Raw genomic sequence first — 25203 nt, 5'->3', positions numbered from 1 at the left:
CAACATGTCGATGTAGATCAGCTAGTTGAACTATTAAAAAAATGTTTTCAAAAAGGTAAAAAAGGCAAAGAAGTTTAGCGATAAGGGGTTTAGCATGGATGAAAACAGAGCCCCATGGTCTTTATAATGGTGTAATGGTAACGTAATCACCCGCTGTGTGCTGACTGAGATTCATTTTTCTTGTGTCATATTCTGTATTCGCCCAAGGTCACCTTCAGTTGATGCACTCCCCATAACACATCCGCACTTGACCTTGACGTTAATCACGGCATGGAGGACGGATTTTCCACTGGAGCATAAGCTCTAGTAAATTAATAGAACCAATTATTTTGCCTTCAAAGCTAATATGCAGTCTCTCTCTCTCTCTCTCTCTCTCTCTCTCTCTGTCTGAGAAGAATTCCCCATAGTTGGGCAATCTGGGTTCCTTTTTTATTTGCTGAAAGGCACTCTAATAACAACTTTGCACTTTATAAAATGGGTTCATTCATTTTTCTCCCCACTTACATTGCTTGGTTATAGTCAGGATCCCTCCATCCGTGTCCGTAGATGTGGAAAGCTTTGGACCGGTCTACTGTAGTCTCCAGTTAATCACGACTTGTGAGCTGCAGAAAAAATAAAACAACGAGCGGATACTGGGCACATTTCCACAGTATCTACTGGAAAATACTTGAAATACATTTTGAATTGATTGAATAGCATAATTGACTTGATTATGCCAAATTGTGTGTGCCATATTTTTTTTTTTGCTCCATCCTTAGGAATCCTCCTATACTTAGCAGGGAACAAACAAACACATCAGGGTGATTAAATGAAGTGTGTGTGTGTGTGTGTGTGTGTGTGTGTGTGTGTGTGTGTGTGTGTGTGTGTGTGTGTGTGTGTGTGTGTGTGTGTGTGTGTGTGTGTGTGTGTGTGTGTGTGTGTGTGTGTGTGTGTGTGTGTGTGTGTGTGTGTGTGTGTGTGTGTGTGTGTGTGTGTGTGTGTGTGTGTGTGCGCCCGCGCTCTTAAGCCTGTATATCTGTGTTGATGTGGGTGCATCTGTGTGTTTTTTCACGTCAGAGTGCCTCCCCACCAGAAAGGACATCGGTGTTGTCTCCGTCAGACACATTGCAGGATTTATTAAATCGCCGCCTGTCTCGTCTGAGAAACCTACCATTATCGTCATGATAGACACGATATCCTGCAGACCCACCAGACCAATTAAATTGTGTTTCTTCTCCACAGAATGTTGTTCCTGGTGGAGTGTATAGTCCGGATCAATAGATTCAGCATGAATAGATTGGGTCAATGGGTGGTGGTGGCAGGGTGTCTTTGGATGTACAGTAGAAAGAACGTGGCGATGATGATATCTATACTTCATCGATCCCCAAAAGTCTGTGTGCATGTGTGTGTGTGCATTCCTGCCGCACTACTATAACATCCTCCACTCGTAAACCCTTGACGTGTCCATTCGGTTACATTTGTATTTTGTACACTCTGAGTTTACAGCGCGGCAGGGGAACTCTTCTTCGGTTGCCTGTGTTTGTTATTTCTGTTACAATACGTCGAGGTAGCATCGGCCAATTAGCAGGATGTGGTCTACTACAGACGGCGGTGGCTGGAGGTCACGAGGGCGACATCTGCTGTGGTCACAAGTGGGTCACAGATCCAACGGCACCTATCCTCTCGTGCCCTCCCTCATCCCTCCCTCCCCTCGTGTCTCTCCTTCTGTGAGATAGCATTTGTTGCCGAGTGGCTGACAGCTCGCGTCTGCGTCAGTCCGTGCAGCCGTCACCGCGGTCAGGGGACACGGCACATGTCCAGTGTTGCCAGATTGTGTGAGAGAAATGAGCAATCGGTGGCTATGAAAACAAGCCCCAAAATAAACGACTAAGGAACTATAGGCTATTTGAAAATGGCTGATCTACAAGCTCACAATGCGTCGTGATGCGAGACGTTGTGAGCTTGTAGATGCTTCTATTTAACACAAATCTGGTATGGGGGTTCCATGGCACAAAATATTTTTTAGATGTACGGTCCTTTGGACAAATAACATCCTTTGGTGCTCCTAAGCTCAAAGTCGCTTATAATAAGCACTAAGCAAACATGGCAACACGGCACATGTCCACAGCTGGCACAACTTCAGAGAAGCCACTCGACAGTCAGAGCCACTTTGGTGTCTGCGACAGTGACACTTGGGTGTCTGCGACAGTGACACTTTGGTGTCTGCGACAGTGACACTTGGGTGTCTGCGACAGTGACACTTGGGTGTCTGCGACAGTGACACTTTGGTGTCTGCGACAGTGACACTTTGGTGTCTGCGACAGTGACACTTTGGTGTCTGCGACAGAGACACTTTGGTGTCTGCGACAGTGACACTTTGGTGTCTGCGACAGAGACACTTTGGTGTCTGCGACAGTGACACTTTGGTGTCTGCGACAGTGACACTTTGGTGTCTGCGACAGTGACACTTGGGTGTCTGTGACAGTGACACTTGGGTGTCTGCGACAGTGCACGCCGAAGCAACGTGCCTTTAAAGTGACACTGCGACAGTCAAGAGGAGAGAGGCTGAAGTGCGGCCGTTTGTGGCTGATTAGCATGCGTCTCAGTCAGAGCCCCTCAACCCACGCCCTCTCCTCTCTGCTCGCCACAGGCGTCGGATCATGCTGCTACATGATTTGTCCTGCCGGCCCCGGTGATCTTGTGTGTTGATCACCAGCGTCTGTGGACCCTCCTGTCTTCTTCTCGTTCATTCCGACTCTTTTCAGAGAATTTCCAAATTTCTAAGATGATATACAAGTTCATGTATATCTGCTATTTTGTTTTGCAAAATTGTGTAATCTTTGAATATATATTCTTTCACAGCGAACGTTTTTCTCATATCTTTTCTTCGGGGGGTGGGGGGTGGGGACGACGAGGACGACGACGACAACATATTTCCAGATGGGGATTGGCGGTCAAATACAGATGTTTTTTTTTGGGGTGCTTGACATGAAATTGCTTGAGAATCACTGATATAGAAACACAGGTTTTTCAGAAATCTGTTACTGTAGAATTTTGAAGACATTTGTAGACTCTGGTCTCAAGGCTCAATGGGTTAATAATTGAATTAAGCCAAATCATTGAACCGCTAAACCCGCTGTGAAGCCCATGGCAGTTAAGATAACACAAAACAACCTTGAATTGTAGACTAGGGTTTACTTGTGAAAGGCAGCCAGTCGCTTTTCTGAGCTGACTGGGTGTGATCTCGTCTTTGGAAAAAAAAAGAGACTATTAGCAGTCATTCTGTTCTCGTTTTTATTGCGTTCTTGTTATCTCTCGTACCCTTCTGTCTCCTCGGAGATGGCTGGGTTATGGCTGAATATGCTAACACTGTGGTGCTCTGTGGCCGCCGTGGTCGTTTTAACATCTGAAATGTCTGCAACATTTCAGACGTTACAGTCCCAAATAGCATGTGACCCCCGAATTTGGACCATGGGAGATGTTGACGATGTGCTTAATGGTCACCATAAGACATATTTAGCTTTATTCGCCAGCACAGCAGTGGCGGAAAAGGGATTCTTGTCAGTCGTTCTTCGATTTTTCAAAAATAGCAGACCTACAAGCTCGTATCACGCCACTCGGTGGCGCGATATGAGCTTGTAGATCTGCTATTTTTAAATAGCTAAAGCATAACATGATGCTGACACCAAAATGGGTGCCCGGTCAGAATGGGTTAACATTGTATTGTAGGCTACTCTTGAGATTGTGTGTAATTTAGAAGGGAACCTGCGAGGTATGACTGAATTAGGGTACTCTCTCTCTCTCTTCACTAAATCCTCTTCTGTCTCTAAAGATTAGTGTCTGAGACTCTTGTGGAGTATTATTGTCCTTTTGTTGTGCAATGCTGTTTTTAGAAGGGTTGCAGGGGGACGCGTTTGTGTCATTTGTTCTTTCAACTTTTGCTGTCTGTTGTGGTTTGTCAAAGTTCATCCATAAAGTCCTCTCTTAAAAAAATATTGTTCTGTGACTGCTGTTTCAGATCCCAACATCATGCCTCCACCATATTCATATGGCAGCCATTTTGTTATTAACTTAATTAGTTCCGAACCTGCAAACAGTGAGAGCAAAATGGCTGCTGCGTGACGTCTGGGGCATGTTAGAAATCATAGATTCTGTTGTGGATTTCAGCTCGCATGCATGGGTTTGTTATTCGCGTCCTCACAATGTAAACCAAATGTACAGGTCGATTTTTTTCATGTGAATTGCGAATTGTATGTATGCATGTTTATGTATGTTTGGGGGACCTACCTTCAAGTGGCGTTGTTGAGCGTCACACTGTACACTACAACTATTACAATAGTACAGTACAGTACACACACACACACAGCCTGCACTGCTCAGTTCACAAGGGTGTGATTTTTACTAAGAAGCGCTACTCTTCTTTTAAGCCTGTTGTTCCTTGTATCTCCTCTAGCATCAGAGCCCTTGCTGTTTTCTAACAGCAGCAGTATTTATTTTTTGACAAAGCAAACACCTGCTAACAGAACCTTCCAACCCAAAATAATCCAACGAGCCAACTGTTTGATTAAACACGGGACCTGGTGTGATCCCGCTAATACATTTTTGGACATTACATTACAGAGTAGTCATGCCCAGGCATGAACAAGAAGCTCTACCCACAGTCAAGAGGCCTAATTAGCTCAGATGGCTAATGCTTCCTCATTGGTTTACTGTAATCGGCTTTGAGGGCATCTCATAGTGGCCTTATTTGGCTAAGCTGGAACAACTCCCTCAATGCCTGCACTCTGCTCTTTAGCTGCCTTTTGCCAGGTCAGCCTGAAACAACTGACGGACCTATCGGTGTCATTGAGGTTGTTTCCAAGTCAGCAGGTCACTGCGGTCGGCCCTTTTTACGTCCGTGCTGTCTAGGTTTCATATGTCCTCTGCTGGTTTGGAGCCATGGAGGTTGAGATGGTGGAGCAGCGTCTTAACCTTTGCAATGTCGCCAGGTTGAAACGGGGATAGTGGCAGAAAGTTATTTGATCAGTCCATGTGCAGCTTCCCCTCTTGAAAGGAATGGCACATTCCATAGGAGTTTTCTGACAGAATTGTACTCGTACGGTACTTTATATAAACAACTCTTCCTCTTCACTTCCTTATTTGAGCTTTATGTTAATTACATATGGTTTATGGGAAAGTTGTAGTTGTGTAGTATACTGTAGATGAAAACATTTAAATGGCAAACAATGACAGGTTATTGTAAAATATTCAGGAGACAGTAAAAACGTATGCTTTAAATACTGTAAGTCAGGGATTCTCAAACTTTTTTATAGCACAAACCAATAGTATGAGGTGTTTTTTTGTCGATTTGAAACGCTACGATATCAATAAGTGGTTCTGTACACAGTACAGACTGAAGCATTTAGCCAAGACATGTTGCTAGAACCACTGGAGTTTCTTGATCCAACTCTCGAACCACCGACCATGGCGTTTTGCTCCATGCCGGCATCTGTTGGTAAATGGTGGGGTTGTCACTCGGCAGGAGTAACCCCCCCGCTCGGTAATGTTATGCTGCACGATCCAGAAATTGAACAGTTTGTTGACTCAAATGCCGATTAGGGGGATTATTTTGTTTGCTGGTTACAACAGATAGAATATACACAGGTGCGAATTCAACTCAGCGAGGGTACAAATGGAACCATGGTCCATGTATTCTTACCCTCTAGCTCTCAGAGTAACCTCTCGTGTGCCTCGTGCAGCGCACACATTGTGTGTGTGTTGTCTTGTGTTGCTGCCTGTTGTTGGTCGGTGTTGGAGCTGTACGGTATATGTATGAGGAGTGAAGTAGCTGTCCTCTTCACGTTGGTCACGACAATCTCACTTTTTTCGCTTTCTTTTTTTACAGTTTCTTGATTAAAGAACATGGAGATTTGTTGCCAATGTGCGACCCCAACGGCACCTTCCCGCGACCCTACTGTGGGTCGCGACCCACAGTTTGAGAACCGCGTCTGTAAGTTAATACTGTAAATAAATGTTTTATCAGCGTCTTTATTCACCTCAACATAACTTTGATATGCAGTCTCTGACTTTGAATACAATTTGTGTTCCTTGTGATAGACTCGATTTGAGCATTCAACGCATTGTAGTAGTCGTAATCTCAACCAGAACAAATCATAGCATTCCTTTCAACCGAATAATTATGCTGCTCCCACTGTAAGACTTCAGAACAATGTATAAACAACACAATTATGAATAGGACACACTTAAAAGCCTTCTGCAGTAAAATGGTAAAAACTATGCCAAGTACAGGTACTTCGGCCAGGACAGTGAAACACATAGTGGTTAGTGTACGGTCACATGCACATTGAATATTCACCTGCCATTCACTTCCACTCTATGGGAGCGAAGGGACAGAGCTTCCGATGGCATGTATGTATTACCAGGTCGCAATGATTTTTTATTGACCTCCAAAACCATGGATGTTTTGTATGATCACCTCAATCTGAGCTAATGCAAAACATGTTTTGGATCGTTGCTAGCCCCAGGACTCGATGATGGAAAAATAATGATCAATGAACGTCGTCTGATGACGCCAAGAGCTGGTAAAAATCATTATTAAACATTATAAACCCTTATCTCGTTCCGATCTCGCCCCTAGGCGATCTACTTATACGTATCACGGAAGGAGTTAAATAGAGGCCAGGTTTGTCAGTGCTGACTAAGTGCTGTTTGCAAACCCTCAGCTATTTAAAATTAATAAAAGCAATGTCCTGGTCCATCCACAATGTAGGTAATTATTTGTAATGATAATACCTATGTTGCTGACATAAAACAATGTCCTCGCAGTGTTTGATGCTGATGGGATGCACGCGGTAAACCTAGCCTAATATAAAAATCCTTAGGAGACTGACGGATATTGGAGATTAGAGAACCACTGATTTCAGGCTGACATTGAGTTGTCTCTTGAGATATCACATGCTTTCATTTCACTCCCATCGCTCCTGCAGGTGCACATTTGCATGTACATTTACATGGGAGATCCCGGTGACCATTTCCAAGTTAAATATTTGTATGTCCAGCCTTTGCATTGGCATTTTTACAAAGTCTTTCCTCACTGCTGCTGTCATTTCACTGAATCAGCCAGGGATATAGCCAGGCTCCTGTGTTAGCCTGTTTTTCAGATTACAAGTAATGATCAGAGACATGTTGCGAGAGCGTGGGCCTTGCAGCTGGGATTTAGCCTGAGGCTTTAATCTCACTGCAGTCACTTGTAGTCGGGGTGGCCCGGGAGTCAGAATGGCAGCAGGGTAATGGAAATGAGCTGGTGACTGAAGCTGATACTGTAAGCACATACAGAAAAAAAGACAAATAAACAATTTCATATCACTCTTGACCTTTTTCCTTTTTTTTTTTTTTTCCCTTGTAGGCTGGCAACATAATGGTGACTTTTAAAAGAAAATGAATTTCACTTGGCTCTTCTGTCACTTACAGTAGCTCTTCACATCTGTTGTGTGCAATTGTAGAGTTTTTATTTTAACTCCCCACTGAGCATTAGTCATTTTAATTTTCTTGACTTTACTGTCACATCCCAAGTAAGTTTACAGGTGATAAAAAAAAATAATCTTTTTATCAGCAAATTGTAGTTAATATCTCCCCCAATTATTTATTTTTCCATGTAGGCTCTGTCACTGATGACCCCTACTGGTTGGTCTTAGGGACATGTCTCAACCCTGATACAAATGATGTCGACAGACACGTTTCTTTCACCAGACAATGAGGAGTTTCTCCAGGAGGGCATACTGTATACAGTAGGAATAGGATGCAGAGAAACATGCTATTCTTTTCAGTTCTGTGCCCCAACCAACCTATACGTGGCGTCGTGGCACTAATGCAGCGACAGAGATCGCCTTCCCCACCTGGTTTCACCCTCGCAATCACTGACCAAGCCGGAAGGCACCCGCGGAGGATTCAAACCCCAGTCTCCATGGTGCTGGGCAGTAAGTAACGTTTTCCCCTGCGCCAGCTGGACATTTTAAATATAAAAAAATATGAGAGGAAGAGAAACTCCATAAGCAGAAAACCCTCAACACTCCAAATTAGAAGAGTAGTCTTATAATTTAGGTGCAAGGCTCAAAGGTACAAATGAAAATAAAGGAATAGCCAGCACACATTTTTTAGATTTTTATGCATGCATTGTTCAATCCCATGAGCTAATCATTGTCTGTTGGGTTGACTAACTTTCCAGGCACCATAGGCCCGTCTTATATATTGAGTTGGCTCTACACGATTGTGTAAATTCTTTGTTCCATTTTCTATTTACTATTTTCTATATTTACTATTTCACATGGAATTTACCCTGTCTTCATGTGGCCGTTTCAAGGTGATGACAGTTTGGCACCTGTATCTAATCACACTTGATTGCATCATGCATAATAGACCTCACTTTCTGTTATCTTGTCAACACTGAAGAAGGCCCATTTAGGTCGAATGCGTCCATCAGAGGTAAATAAACCACGTGAAAAGGACATTTCTCGTGTGCTGGCTATTCCTTTATTTCCAAATATTAAAAATAGATATACAAATGAAGAGCATGAAGAGCATGCAATAAAGACAAGTTCCTCAGTTGCTTGTGCAAATAAAATACATAATATATTAGCAGTTATGAAGTATGCATTTCAATCTATGGGAATATGTGAGTGCATCTACAGTCTCGCCCTTCTATAAACACATGAAAAGTAATTGAATGTGTCCTGGGGACTCGTAACCGGAATGCTTTCCCAACGGGCGTCGTTCCCGATGCGCGGCGACTTTCCAAACGGGCATCGTTCCAAATAGACATAGGCCTAGTTTACATATTGCAATAGTGTTTAAGGGTCAATTGTTTAACAAAAGGATTAAATAGTCTTTTCCAGCATTGCTGATCCTTAACAATACCTATAGGGGCTGTAGCTATCGAATACTTTTTTTTCAGTTTTTAGAATAACCGTTCTATCCAGTGTTCTTTATTGGTTCTTTGAAATCTTTATTGGTTCTTTGAAATCCACAAGCCACAAGTGTGGCGTTGTGTCGCTGGCTGACACACAGATACATGAAGCGGGGGGAGAGATTGACACACCCCGTATGTGTGTGACTGTCTCGCCCCGCTCCATCTGTCCTGAAATGGTTCCCTCAGGATACGCCGGCGGTTGCCTTTGGTTGTATTATCGGTGACCCGTCAGGTCGTGAAATGATGGAATTCTGAGCCTCCCTATTCTGCTTAAAAGAGTGATATGTTTAAAGAAGATGGCCATTATTGGATAGGATCCAGCAACCTGCTGACACAATGATCAACCTGGTGGCATGTGGCAAATTGGACCTGTACTTGTGCCTGTTGTGACAGGCAGCAGATAGGTGGAGCGTGTGCAACAGAGAGCTGCCGTTCAGCCAGTGGGAGGAAGTTTAAACGCATCTTCAGAGGATTTATAGTATAGCAGCAGTGGTTCTCAAACCTTTTCATGTCAAGGAGCCCAAAACTAATGTGTTTGGCCACACGGACCCATATCTGGACAACATCTTTGAAAGTATCAGATGAAAAGATCACAAAATGTTGCAATCCCACGCATTGTGAGCTTGTAGATTGGCTATTTTCAAATAGCCGATGTATAGGGTTAATCCGTTTGGGCCTGACCTCGAAATTAAAGAAATATCTTCTAAATCCTCCATTTTTTCAAAAGAAATTTCAAAAATAGCAGATCTACAAGCTCGTAGCGCGCCACCGAGTGGCGCGCTACGAGCTTGTAGATCTGCTATTTTTCAATAGCTAAACAATAGCTATAACATAATGTTTAAAACGACCAAAAGGGGTTCCCGTCCAGAATGGGTTGAAGGTTAAACCGCCTGAAGGGCCCCTGGGTGTCCCCGGACCCCACTTTGAGAACCACTGCGCTAATATAGTGTTCAATGTGATGCTACAGTACTGTACAGTACATGATGTCGCCATACCACCATCACTTTAAGATGATTTGAGCTCTTTTTAGAGTGTGCATGCTAATGCATGGAATTACCAGGATCCATATTATTGCAGACAGAACAGCAGAAGGAAGACAAAGTAGTTGCATATTATCTTCCAAATGTAGCTGTTTTGTTGTCTATGGTGATGGTTTCATTTCTGCCCCGCTGTGGATTGTGTGTGTGTGTGTGTGTGTGTGTGTGTGTGTGTGTGTGTGTGTGTGTGTGTGTGTGTGTGTGTGTGTGTGTGTGTGTGTGTGTGTGTGTGTGTGTGTGTGTGTGTGTGTGTGTGTGTGTGTGTGTGTGTGTGTGTGTGTGTGTGTGTGTGTGTGTGTGTGTGTGTGTGTGTGTTCCGAGAGGGTCGGCAGTGATTGCTGATGTTTTGAGATTGCCACAGAGGCAAGCACGGCCCGTGAGTGACAAGCCCGCCGCCACTGGCCGCCTCTGCCAAATGAGAAACAAAATGATCGTGTCAAATCTCAGCTCACATCGGAGTATACCGTTCAAGGCGGATGCGAAATCACACTCTTTCTCACATTTAATGCCGCAATAAAGTGCAAGAACAAATTACCCCCCTTTTCATTGTCATCTAGAAGAACATTTCCTTAAGAACAATTCAACAAGCATAACGTCACATAAATTGTGGGGGGGGGAGGGGGGAATAGGACTTGAGTTTGGACTATAAATGGGCACCAGCTGAGAACGGGAAGCTCATCATGTTCTCCTCGAATGACCACACTGCCACCTCGCACCTGAGGCAATAAACGTAAACACTGCTGTCCTCATCTGGATAGTTTCGCCCTCACAAAAAAATGCGGTTGGTGGCAGATTTAAGGGTCGGCTGAGACAGATTGTTCTTCTGCCGTCTACTGTGACATTGCAAGGTACTTAACTGGTTGGTTTGAGCGTCCTCCCACCCCTGTGTGCCTGTTATAGCTGGGCAGCCCGCTGAAGAACACATGGGTAAAATGTCCCTGTTGCCCCATGTCAACGTGTGCCTGCATATAGTGTGGTTTGATGGCTAGGTCTAATGAAGCCTCACAGGTATTGCATACCTAAAATAATTGGTGCGTGGGTGTGAATGAACTTCGGTAAGCAGAGCTACATCTCAGTAGCTCATTTGAAGACTTAAAGATACTAAAATGCCTCACGATGCATTTATCATTTGATTTAGAAATCCGAACGCTTATGCCATATCACAAGTTGCAGTATAATATAATATAGACTATATCATGATATGGGTGGCTGCAGACAGACTTGCATGCTGCATGTGAAATAAAACTTCAATCAGTTCACATTAATTGTTAAAGAATAATAATTAATAATACGATATTTTCCATCATTAATCACAATTATTTGAATGATAATATTCATCGTCAAACAAAATGCCCTGATCGTGGCGTCCCGACTCCCTATACAAGACAAGTTAATGACTTGTTGGGACATATTTCCATCCCTCAAGGCAGAATATCCTGGTTTAGCATTACGGTGAAGGTTGTTGGGGTTAGACAAACGGGTACAAACGGCTCCCTGTGCCATTTGGCAGTCATGAATAAACTAGAGGTTCTTCTCTGAAGTAGAAACTATGTCAGGGCCTACACTCCAATAGGAGGTCTAAGAATCCAAACGAAGCCTGCCTGGCTGAACTAGTGTCGCTAAGCCACGATCTGGCGCTATATGTCTCACCTCACAGCATGAACTGTTGCACAAGGACGCACTGACGACGCACGCACGCACTCAACCCATTCTGACCTGAGATCAGATTCATACGAGGTTTCCACTGGACACACACTGGTCTGATTAACCCATTCTGACCTGAGATCAGATTCTAAAAATGTCAGTCGTTTTTTTAGATTTTTCAAAAATAGCAGACCTACAAGCTCGTATCGCGACACTCGGTGGCGCGATATGAGCTTGTAGATCTGCTATTTTTAAATAGCTAAAGCATAACATGATGCTAACACCAAAATGGGTGCCCGGTCAGAATGGGTTAAGTACTTACATTCTTTACTTGAGTAAAGTATCAATTCCGCAATATAGTCTTGATTTGAGTAATAGTACATTACAACAGTATTGGTATCAAAATGTACTTAAAGTACCGAAAGTAGAAAGTGCCGGTATTCATTATGCAGAACATCCCATTTCTATAGTTTTGAAATGTACCGGTATACAAATCTTTTGAAAATAGCAGATCTACACGTCGCTCGCAATGAGTCGCAAGCTTTTACAACGTCCATTTTAAAATGGCCGAAATGTATAGGCTCAAGTGGTTAATGTATGTTTTGTCAATATTAAAATCTACAAAGTAACTAGTAGTTACTACAGTTTTAAAGTAATTGTAGTGGAGTAAAAGTGCAATATTTGCCTCTGAGATGTACATGCAGTACAGTTAGAACTACAGAACATTTGGCTTTACTTGAGTAAATGTACTTAGTTAATTTACAGCGTATGTTTTACACCAATGCACAGGCACATGCATGCACGTACAACATCCTCTGGTGTTTCCTCCTAAGTGAACTTTGAGCCCAATCCCACTAGACTATAGTGGGATTTGTGTTAAATGCAGGTGGTTTATCAATCAATGATCCTATAGGATCATTGATTGATAAACCACCTGCATTTAACACAAACGCATACATTATTTAGTTGTGAGAATAGTCGAGGGAATGGGTTTCCACACATCAGTTTATCTCCTAGAAATCTGAACGTTGTTCATGACCTTTTTGGCTATTCAGGTTTAAACCCCTTTATTTTCCTTGGCATTATATGCGGATTGGCAAGCAATGTATTAGAGGGAGAGACAGTGATGGCGTCTATAATGTGAATTCCTGTTAAAATGATGGAGTGTGCACGCACTAGTGGTTCAGACTCCCATTGGCTTAGGGGCAGCCAGTCATGACTAGGTCGCTAAAAAAGGTCGCTAAAAAGAAAATGAGCTGTTGCATGCCAAAAATAATATCACACACTGTTTTACACACACAGGAAAGCTTTTCTCACAATGTGCCCGACTATGAGAAAAGCTTCACTGTGCCTTTTATGGAACATCCTGTGTGAGGCGTTTTTCACGCAGACTTTTCTTAATTTCACCATTCATTAAACAACCTGCACTCCAGCAGTGCTGGTTAGACCAATGCAGGTGTATTACTGTTACTTCCATAATACTGAACTAAGATTTGGGAAGGAAAGGAGGGACAAAAGTGTTCAAGCCTGTTTCCAGGGAAACGGCGTCAGTCAAAACACTGACATGGTGTAGCCTTTATTAAGACCTTGTGGATCTTCTCCTGAGCCCCAAAAGCAGCGTCAGAAAGAAAGCAGCTCCAACAGTTCACACACAGATGCTTAACACGTTCAGAGTCTAATCAGCACTTTTTAACTGTGCAGAAGGAAAAGCAGAGTGCCTCTTACCACTGAGAGTCACACTCGTGACATCTTCACAAAATCTGTGCATTTTCTGTCAGTGGCTCAGGGACAGAACTGCATCGCTTTACACTTCCAAGAGAACACTTATACGGTGGATAATTTAGTGCGCACTCTGAGATGTTGCTAGTGAGACAAGAGACTGCCGCTTTGCCAACCGAGCTTCGCTCTCTCCTGCCCACAGCTGCTACTGCAAAAACAGCCTGACAGAGCTCACGCTGTTCCATCACTCTCTCTGTCTCTCTCTCTCTCCCCCTCCTTCCATCACATCTGATTGCATGTGACAAACGCCCCTGTTGGCTCCATATCATTATATGCAAGTGGAGGAAGCCTAAGACTCTATTGCTCTGCCCGTGTGGCACTTCTGTTCGCCCACTAATGTGGGTGACACACTTTATTCTGGGAGGTTTGAATCAGGTCGAGGCTGTATATGGGGAACTGCATCATGAGGTTCCGCTGGCATTGGGAGAAAGGCCCCCACTTGAGAAGGGGTGGGCCGGGCCTACAGGACACTATGACTCAATGCCGGAGAAAGATCAGGATCAAGCTCGATCAAAATATACTGTGCAGGACCGCACTGCTACCCACAGAACAGGAAAAGAATAACAACTTAATGGTTGCTGTCACCGCGATTCTGGAGAGGCAGCCCTGCTTTCATCTGTCGCTGTAATAATTAACTTATCGACCGTGTGTGTGCTATGCTGTCTTGGCTGTTAGATCATGTAGGTAGGATAGCGGTGTGTCTTTTGACAGTGGTGAACTAATGAACGCGAGCGGGGCAGACTGCTTCATTAGTTGGCCTAACCTCTGACATGCTGACAGGCTGTTAAGCACTGTCTCACAAAGTTACTTTGAGTTATTTAAAACTCTATACTTAATCATGATAATTATGTTTTTATTTAAAAAAAATAAAAGATTAAGGTCAATGCAGCAGCTTCCTAAGAAGGAGAGAGCTATTGATTAACTGTAAAGTGTAGCACCGCAAGTTGGAGCCGATACAGTTGTCGCAACGTGAAGTTGAGGGCAGTTCAGCTTCCTGGCAGTCTATACCTTAAAGTGTGTCTGTAGTGGGGGTTGCTAAAATGAAAAGAAGCCGGTATCGAAACCTCTTGTTGCTTACTGCCACTCTCAAAAGATACTGCTTGTGTTTGGTTACAGGGGAGAGAAAAATGAAAGATAACTATTATAGCCACATACATATAGCGGTGAATCCGGGGTTCAGGCCAACCTCGACTGCAAAGGGAGTTTTATACTTTCTGTGCCGTTATTGCACATAGAAAAAAAGCAGATCTACAAGCCGCTCTGTGCCACATTGTGACAAACGGGTATAACTCAGGCTTTTTAGAAGTTGGAACCTTTGACACTTTCCGGCACCTTAAATATAACTAACGGGTTCAATGATGACCGGACACTTATTCATTTACGGCCAAATCAGTGTCGGGTAAATGCCCTTTGTCGGCAACACTGTCTAGAGTCTACCCTGATTTCAGAAACATTTTGTGGACATGTTTCAACCTGTGCACGGTGGGGAGTTATCCTGGTGTACTGCATCACAATGTGGTATGCCAGCTGCACCAGGAAGGATCAAAAAAGCTCTGCACAGGGTGATCATCAGACGATCCAATGCATCCGGACACAGCTGTCAGCCATTGAGGACATACTGTATAATCAGGTCCAATGTTGACGCCACCTACTGATACGTCTGGTAACATCTAAATTCATGAATGGGCTAAAACTGTATGGAAACAATTCCCCCCACCCCCCACACCCCACCCGATAAGCACTTGAAATTGTAGGGGGTTGAGGCATTCAATTTAGTTCCACAGATGCATATTTTGGTGTTGTGAGCTTGTAGATCGGCTATTTTCAAAATGTTTGCCTTTTTTCTTATATTATTTGACAATTTGTATTGTATTTGTATACTTTTTTATACAGTAATGGTCTATTTAATTTCATCTCATTCATTTCATTAGGTATTAAAAAGGTCTTAAAGGTATATTCAGTGATTTCACTCAAAAAACCTTAGGTTTCGTTTTTGGCCTTTCGTCCAATCAGGATAGAGAGTCAAAAACGAAACCTAAGGTTTTTTGACCCCCCCCAGGGGTTAACTGGGGACAGGGAGGAACTCCTTATATGGCCAGCACACTCTATAGTAGGGAGGATTATCACAACAAAACAAAAAAATAAGTGATATTTGAATTAAGTGAAATCACTGAATATACATTTAAAAGTCTGTCACTTTACTGTCATCTGGGGACCCCCCGAAATTAGCCCACAGGTTAAGAACGCACTGACCTAACCCGCAGTGCACAATGTTTCTATCATTGGTCATTAATGTGCCAAAACTGTGGCGGAAGGGTAAATCCATACACCAGCACAAAAACAATAGTGTTTCTTTCAGCCCTTTGGGCTTTAACCCCTGATGAGACTGAGGCAGTAAGAAGAGATATATAGAGACTCTCTGAAAGTCTCTGCTTGTGTTTGCTGCCGAGTGGAGCTGGACAGGGGGGTGTAATTTGAGGGCCTCCTGAGAAAGGTGGTTCTCTTCTCCGCCTCTTGTCCACCCTCAGCAGTGTGACCCTACCTCTAATTGGTACAGTAGTACTGTACCTGTACTGTAACGGTACATTGGCCAGCCAAGCCTATCGATGAGCCTTGAATCACCTTGGTGTAGTACAGTACGTCTGGTAGGAATGTAGTGAAGTCCGTCCAACCATTAGTGGATAGTTGAAGTAGATATTGCGGGAGGTTGTGTTGTTTGCAGCATTATGGTTAGGTCTAGACTCTAGACTCTAGACTGTGACAGGCTGATGCTTTACGGCAGGCACTGATGACTTAACAAAGCCTCTAAAACAATAGAGCAGCGAAGTCTGACGTCACTTTCAGTAGAGGGCGTCAGTCCCCAGGTTCATGTATTTTTTTAGTTGCATTGAAATCGCCATAGGAGGATTTTTAGATTGCTTCATATAAGAACTGTGTTTGAAAAATGTCATCCCGGCCGCTTCACTCATATGGATATGAAGAATCAACTGACTGAGAGAAAACGCTAATGTTACTGCTACTGAATTAGTTACATTTTCGCTAGAAGCAGACTGTATCATATATGAGTGACTGACTGTTGCAAACGATACAGAGACACCTCCCTGACAATAACGCAGAGACAGCTTGTTTATTTTTGGACCACAACGCTTATAGTAGACGATATTAAGATCACCCCATGTTATTCTCCATAGAGAAATTATTTCCGCGAAATAGGATGAGCGAGTTACGTCAGGACTTCGGTGCTCTATAGGTATCAGCTACAGGAGTTCAAGCACGGCCGCACGCACGCACGCACGCACACACACAATGTAAAACACTGATCTAATTCTGAAATGCATACCATGCTAAATGGAGGTTCTTCCTTGCTCTACTGGGGGTGTGCGTGCAAAGTTTCATACTGATCGGTCCAGAGGTGTCTGAGATTAGCTGCTCACTAGTCTCGCATTGCCAGACTGTTAATTGCCTCTCGCAAATTTCAAATGCTTCCGTTATACAGTCTGGAGTAACGGAAATCATGAGTAAGCGATAAAGCGGAAGTGGAGACTCCTCCCCACATCCGTTTCATACCTTCACAGTCGTGCAAATTCATCCTAAATAGAAATCACCTAAGCATATAGCTTGTTGCTTAGCAGAAATGGAAATGCAAAAATAAACTGTAAAGATATTTTAAATTATACAACAGGTCGTTTCTGATTGGTTGAAACAGCCTTCTAGCCATGGTTCAAACAAGCACCACTCCACACCTAATCAAAACAAAGAATTCAGCTGCTCTGTAACTGTTGTATAATTGCAATATTACACTGGAGGGGGTGGTTTAACGTCATTAATGCACTTCTGTGTTGCTTTCGGAACTCGCCCTGCCAGTGTAATATTGCTTAAATATATTTTAGTGAACGCAAACGGCAGCTTCCTTACTCGGATGCCGGGAGGTGTAGTTCCAGACTCTAGCATTCATAGATTGTGGAATAGTTGTCTACTGTTGTGATAGTAGTTTGAATTGTATTTGTTTACTTTCTCTTTTTGGGCTAGACAGTGTTTTGGAAGTTTGTGGAATGGCCCAAGTAGATTACAGTGGGATTGGTTTTGAATTGGCTTCAGCAGTAACCCCCATTGCCTTTCTGTAAACCTCATGGCAGCCTGTAGTACTCAAGATTCAAGATTGCTTTATTTTGTCATTTGTTTACAACTGTAGCAGCAGTAAAAAAAACGAAATTACGTTTCTCCTAGTTAAAAGAGAAACGTAATTTCATTTTTTTACTGCTGCTACAGTTCAATGCTCAATACATATTATTTTCATGTGCTGTTGGAAATGTGTCATTAGCAATCATGGAAGGTGCTTTTACACATAAACCTCTAGAGTCATCACTTTTTCAAGGTCATAACCGGGGGTCACACCAATCTTGGCTTTTAGCTGAAATGCATTCATTGTTGCCCTAAATGAAATGCATTAATTATCGCCCTCAATAAGTAGCAGACTGATCCGTGAGTGATAGTATTCCGTTTGCTTGGATTTTTGATACTGATGCAGTTTCAAGATTGAGAGCTTTGCGTGCTTCTACTTCTCACCAGGACTGTTAATATATTATACTAGTATATACTACATTATATATACTACTAATATACTGCTATAATGGGCATTGCCAGAGAGAACAGCAAAGACAGCCATTCTTTTTTTTTTTTACACTGCCAGAGTCACCCTGGAAGAAGAAAAGCCTAAAAGCCCCTCTAGCTGCACCCAAACAGGCAAAGTGTTTTCAACCAACCAATGGTTTCAATTGACCAACGTTGGCGTTCTTCACGCCTGTCACTCTCACTAGCCCATTCTGACCGGGCACCCATTTTGGTGTCGGCATGCTTTAGCTATTGAAAAATAGCAGATCTACAAGCTCATATCGCGCCACCGAGTGGCGCGATACGAGCTTGTAGGTCTGCTATTTTTTGAAAAATCGAAGAACGACTCACATTTTTTAGAATCTGATCTCAGGTCAGAATGGGTTCATCAGACCAGTGTGTGTCCAGTGGAAAACCTCGCATGAATCTGATCTCAGGTCAGAATGGGTTAAATTTAGTTTTCCCCAAGGGCTAAATGATGTCAAGAATACCAAGCCAAGGCTGCAACATGGCGGGTGGCGGAGTGTCATTCATTTATAACATTGAATATTCTATTATGGAGCTCAATTAGAGGGCTATGCTAATCGTCAAATCGTCACGTGTTTGAGCGCACCCTCATCAGTATATCATAATCTGACCCTAGATCTGTACTTGAAGTCGTTAAAACATTATCCTCGCTTTAAAATAGGGTGCATTTTGCATCCCAAAATGCAGTTTATAGTTAAGGGACGCAATAAAACAACGACCTCTGCATCCACGGGATGCACTACTGTACTACTGTACTGTTTTTTTATTTAAGTTAAATGCTGCAATTTGTAAAAATGGCAAAATACAGTATGACTCCTAACGTCGTTGAAGTGGGACTCATAAAATGTCCCTGGGACTCGTCTAAAAGACCATCCCTGCGTCCCGGGACTCATTACATTAAAAACCTATTTATTTACATCACTAAATATTTAATTAGGTGATAATGATGACGGTAACAGTGTCACACACATGACTTAAGTTTTATGAAAAAAAATTATGCAAATCTATTGTCCCCTGCCGTCGCCCGTCGCCCCGGATCGCACACAAATAAAAGAAATTGCCAAGACCACTAACATTTTACTTAGGCATATCTCGCTCATTTCTTATGCGATTTTTAAAATTTAACAATCACCATAATTCTTGGGAACTCTACTTTCAATTGGTGTTGTCAGCCAAGACTGTATTGTCTTCCAATCTAACGATATAGTCACATTACGCACAAAAACCAAAGAGCTGGTGTTCGACGCCAGGCGGAGCAAGAGGAGGACCCCAGTACCCATCACCATCCAGGGAGAGGAGGTAGAGATTGTGGACTCCTACAAGTTTCTGGGTGTCCACCTGAACAAGGACCTGGACTGGAGAGACAACACAGAGGCTGTCTACAAGAAGGGACAGAGCAGACTGTACCTCCTGAGGAGGCTCAAGTCCTTTGGGGTGTGTAGCAGGCTACTGGTGATGTTCTACCAGTCTGTTGTGGCCAGCATGCTCTTCTATGCAGTGGTATGCTGGGGAGGGGGCATCAAGGCCAGTGAGCTCAACAGGCTCAATAAAATTATAAAGAAGGCCAGCTCTGTTGTTGGCCTCCCACCCCTTCAATGAGGTGCTGCGGGATAGGACGAGCACCTTCAGCCGTAGGCTCACACTCCCCCTGATGTGCACGGAACGCTACAGACTCTCTTTCATGCCAACTGCCATCAGACTTTTTAATGCAAAGGCATAAGAACTGCCCCCCCCCCCCAAATGGCATATGGTCCTTGGTTGTCTGGTCTTGTGTGATATGTCACATGTCTGTTCTGTGTTGCTCTCTGTCCAGTAGTTTTTAGCTTTTTAGTTTCTATGCACTTTATGCTGTTGTAACACTTCAATTTCCCCTCGGGGATTAATAAAGTATATCTCATCTCATCTCTCTCTCAGGTGCGCACAGGGGCTGCATGCGTCTTCCTGTGTTGTCATTACGAGAGAGAGAGAGAGAGAGAGAGAGAGAGCGCATAGATATAGGCTATATTAAAGGCCTGTAGATATTATAATTGCTTGCATGCGTGAGAGATGCGCTCCAATTTTACCATACCGTACATACCATTCCGTGTACATCTGTACAACTTGTACATCTGTTATTTTTGCGCATGTGAACCACGCTGCCATTACATTTGCGCTGCGCAGTGCGCCTCGACATATATGCGTCTACTATTAAAATCAGACTGTCAGCTGTCATATCAATAGTGATCCCCGTAAAAAAATACATGCTTTTATAACGAATTATTAATGCAGCCTCACAACTGCCGACGCCCGACGGCTATTTTGGCTATCGTCCTGTATTTGGTCCTCTATAAAGTCCGAATGCATTCACACCAGTAACGAACCGCACCGTGGTTCGTTTGGAAGCGAACCGAGTCCGGCCTTTTTTAGCGGACCATGGTTCGTTTCTTTGATCCGCACCAGAGTTCGGATGCACATTCACACCAACCGAACCAAAGGGGTAAGCGGACCATGGTTTTAACCCATTCTGAACGGGCACCCATTTTGGTGTCAGCATCATGTTATGCTTTAGCTATTGAAAAATAGCAGATCTACAAGCTCATATCGCGCCACCGAGTGGCGCGATACGAGCTTGTAGGTCTGCTATTTTTGAAAAATCGAAGAACGACTGACATTTCTAGAATCTGATCTCAAGTCAGAATGGGTTGATCAGACCAGTGTGTGTCCAGCGGAAACCTCGTGTGAATCTGATCTCAGGTCAGAATGGGTTAAACGAACCAAACATGTCCGGTGTGAAAGCGCCCTGAGACCCGTTAACTTTTTTCCAAAACACCCACGGAGCCATGGATGATGACACGGCATACAGATACAAGGTTCCAATCTATTACACAGACCTGGCTACAGTTCACCACTCTGTTCATTTTCTTTATCGCTGTCTTTCACATTCTTAAAAGAAAATCAATACACAAGATTAATTTCAATTAAATAACCATAGTAACGCATGAATGGTACTGTAAATGGTGCATTTATATAGCGCCTTTATCCAAGGCACTTTACAGAGATTGTGCATTACATTCACCCATTCACACACACATCCATGCGCCGATGCCGTAGGAAACCATCACTGGCGTAACATAAGGGGGTGCAGCCAGTGCAGTGCACTGGGGCCCAGCGCCCCCTAGGGGCCCATGAAGGGGGAAGAAGAAGAGAAGAAAACGAGTCAGGACGAGACGACGGTGAAAGGCAAGCCTGGTTTCAGAGGCTATCGGTCGCAGGAAGAGTAACACCAAGGATAAGTCAGCGATGTCACTGACTGACTGGTTTATAAACAGCTTCAAGTCCATAATACTTCCCTGTTGCATAACAGTGACATCACTGTCCTCTCCTTGTTATCTTTACCACCTTGTTTCACAGTCTATCTATGCCTCTATGGTGTGTATACTGTGTTCATGGCGCGCTGTCTGTGCCTGTCGTCAGCACAACAGGCTCAGCTGTAGACTATTTTGTCACGTTCCGTCGCGCTAATGAAACACTAGATGGGAATCATGGGATTATTATGTCATGTCAGCAGTCAGCACTATCAGAAGATAACCCAGGTAAAGATATCTGTCACTCTGCAAGTTTAACTAAAGTTTGTCCAAAGTAATTTCTGATAGCCAGGCTGCAGCCCTGCAGTCCTACAGATTGATTGAAAGTGAAACATGCAAATACATACATACAGATTGAATTAATATTTATATATCAGATCGCATCACAACCCCCCCCCCCCCCCCCATGCCACAGATTTTGGGAGGCCCACACAAGATATCTGCACTGGGGCCCACTGTGGCCCAGTTACGCCACTGGAAACCATGCAAGGCAACAACCTGCCCATCGGGAGCAATTAGGGGTTCAGGGCTGTATTTTGCGTGTCTTAAGTACCAGGTCTTATTCCCTAACTTGAGTAAACTAAAGACCTGGAGGCGTGATCAATGCCATTTGGCTATTCTGAGTGGCCAAAGAGCATTGATCACGCCTCCAGGTCTTTAGTTTACTCAAGTTAGGGAATAAGACCTGGTACTTAAGACACGCAAAATACAGCCCTCAGAGTCTAGCTCAAGGACACTTCGACACTGGGAACCTTGTGGTTCCCATCAGGTCACTCTATCCCTGAGCCACTGCCGCCCCCGACATGAAACAAGCCATGGCATGAAATTAAATGCAAACACATTAATGTTGAAAATTTCAACTTAGCAGGCTGTCGGCTCTCACAATTTTCAAAAAAATTCAGTTCTCAAATTCAATTCACAGTCATGTAAATTAGGTCCCACTGTGAATCACCATAGCAAAGCTATCTTGCTGCCTAGCAGAAATAGAAATGTAAAATCTTTGTTTTGTTATGTACATATTTCAGCAGGTCACCAATTTCACCATAACACCACCATGCTGGAGTGACCGAGTGTGAGTGAGTGAGTGAGTGGCCGAGATTGTGGGTATTTGGCTTTAAAGTAATACTGGACTGAAGGCAGCTAAAGTTGCAACTCCTTAATGTTGGTTATTTTAACCAAAACAACAATAAGGAGATCTAAAAGTTCAAGTTTGAGTATAAAGTTGACATGCTGTATCACTCTGCTTTCCCTTGCATCACCTGTTGTATCTTATAAGTATAAAGTATAAATTAATCGAGACGGCACCGGATTTCTCCTCCCATTAACTTCCGGGTAGTTTGGCTCCCATGAAAGTGTCATGGCGCATTCAGTCACGTAACCACTTCTCTTCCTTCTCAAAGCTTCCTTGGTTGCTTCCAAGGTGTTAAGCTACAACAAGTAGAATGAAATGTTGCAAACGGAATTCCAAGCTACACACACACATACTTATTTTTTTCTGTTCCATCACATGTGGTTTGACATTAAGAATGGTCAGTCTCTGCCATGTGATTTGAGGCATTAGTGGTGAGGAGAACGTGTCAGACTCTTACAAAGTAAGAAGGATAATTGTAAAATAATTATTATTATACAGTCAGCCAGGTAGTTTTGTGTTAAAAGAAATGTCTTCTGGTGCCTCTTGTGTCACAAGTCATATATGTTTTTGTTTTAAAGCTGCCATTAGTAATTCAAGGCCAGTACTCCATATGCAGATTTGGAAGTGCTTTCATTAAAGCTTTAACGAGCACTTGATGGCTGGGGATATCGTATTTCCTTTTGTTTTAATGCTTTCCTGTTAGACTCACTCACAGCTAATAAGTCTGAATCAGTATACCTGCTGTACGCACTGAGGCTTAGTGAGAGATTAACAGGACCCAGGAGAGGAAGGAATAATTTCACTTCTGAAACAGACACAAACAGAATGACGGTGTATATATTGGCGGGTGTGGTGGGGATGCGTGTAGACTGTAGAGAGTCAGTTTGTATTCACACTCAGACCGATTTAGTGTTTCAAATTAAACAGGCCCAGAGCCATTGTGGGGTAACAACACAGGCATGTCCCCGCCTAACAGTGGTCTGTTTGAGTAAAACATATGCCGCACATCAAGTCATTATAATGGTTTCAATTCAATCTTTATTTCAGACTCAGGGGAATCCGTATCACAATAAAAAACACAATATATGAAATAAAAAAATAATATAGAAAGAAATATACAATAAAAAGATTTCCACCATGTTCAGCTTCGAACATACAGACAAGTGCGCCAATGGTTCCACAGTCTAGAACTACGTATAGGGTTAGTTATGACATCAATGATGTCATTTACTGACTCAGATGCCCTACACATAAATCTATACATAAGATTGCATAGCATAGCAGGGCAGGTGGGGACCCCAACACTGGCAAACATCTGGCTTGCACTGGAGCTTCTTGGTTTCACAGAGACATGAACCAAACCAGCTGTGGGTCAAATAGAAGGGCAGAAGGGCCTCTTTAACCGTGGTCCCTCAGAAGAAGATGCATTTGATGGAACTAGACAATTGGCCGCAAGTTGTCTGTCCAGTGTATGTAATATTCTGCGTTCTGGATTCAGAATATGACATAAAACAGGGGTTGGTATCAGAATCCCCCTATCATTTGTTACACAAATATAATTATTTTCAAATTGGTGAAGATGCAAAATGCAGATGCAAAATGCAAAGGTAGACACAGAAAGAGAGAGAAAACACAATTTATAAATGTGACAACATACTCCAAAACCCCAGATTATGAGTTTCTTAATGTTGTACTGTCGTAACAAGTTCGTCTTGGTCACTAGTTATGGGTGACCTACTGTAATTAATACGGTGTGTGCAGCGGTTGCTGTTTTGCAGTTTCACTTGCCGTCATAAGCAGCCCATCCAGATGTTTTGTCAGGTGAACAGGTTTTTTTATTTTATTTGACAGGCACTGGAACAGATTAATCCTGAAATTTAAAACGGCAACTCCGGTCCTCCATCCCTCTGATGTAGGCTGTGGCCGTCTCATCATAGGACTAGTGATCCGTCCTATCGCTGTCGTGCCATCAGCAAACTGGAAGTTGGAGCGTATGCTTTACCTTGATTATTGGCACGACAGTGATGCAGTCAGGAACGATTACAACAGTTACCAACAAAACAAAACACGTCAAAATGTATTCATATGTTCGAGCAATTCACTAGTTGTTGTTTCTGTTTTTTCCTCCAGAGGGACAGCGCAGCTGTGCCATATATGGTCTAATCAGTTGTGGACTGCGGAGTGATATATTAATGTGATTAGGCCCAGGGCTAGGTGCACTGTCATGCTCGGTTGAAGCACGGGTACATAGCTATTTCAACCAATCTGATTGCTTCGTCTGAACTTGTATATTTGACATTATCACAACCATGCCAGTGTTTGTGCTTGTCATTTGTTTCAGTAACATGCTATGCAAGGAGAAGCTGATCCCATGTCAGACTTTATAGCAGATTGTAAGTCACTACATTGTGGACGTTTTGTGACCAAGTTGTTATCGTTAACTAATGATTTACACCCTAAGAACAGATCGTTGTGGCGTCTCGTGCATGTTAGTCACTCTTTTTAGCTGACATTTTGTGAATGTGGTTGCAGCAGTATCGGTGATCACTAGTGTTGTTTTAAAAGCAGTTAAACAAGTGAACACAATGTGTGCTTTACAAGAGACAGACATTTCCTTCTCTCTCTCTAGTCCCATTCACCAGTGTTGTATCACATACTGTAGCTCAGGAAATCCATACGCAGCAA

General features: G+C 43.1%; 1 protein-coding gene across 1 annotated transcript in view; it reads left to right on the top strand.

Moving 5' to 3' along the window:
- The window catches only part of LOC310869531 (RNA-binding protein Musashi homolog 2-like), a 295317-nt gene that overhangs the window by 90423 nt on the left and 179691 nt on the right, over window positions 1–25203 (top strand).

This window comes from Protomyctophum parallelum (genome assembly GCF_964188405.1).
Source record: "Protomyctophum parallelum genome assembly, chromosome: 1".
In the NCBI taxonomy this organism is placed as follows: Eukaryota; Metazoa; Chordata; class Actinopteri; order Myctophiformes; family Myctophidae; genus Protomyctophum; species Protomyctophum parallelum.
Note: the sequence above shows the minus strand (reverse complement) of the source record. Positions and strands in the feature narration are given on the sequence as shown.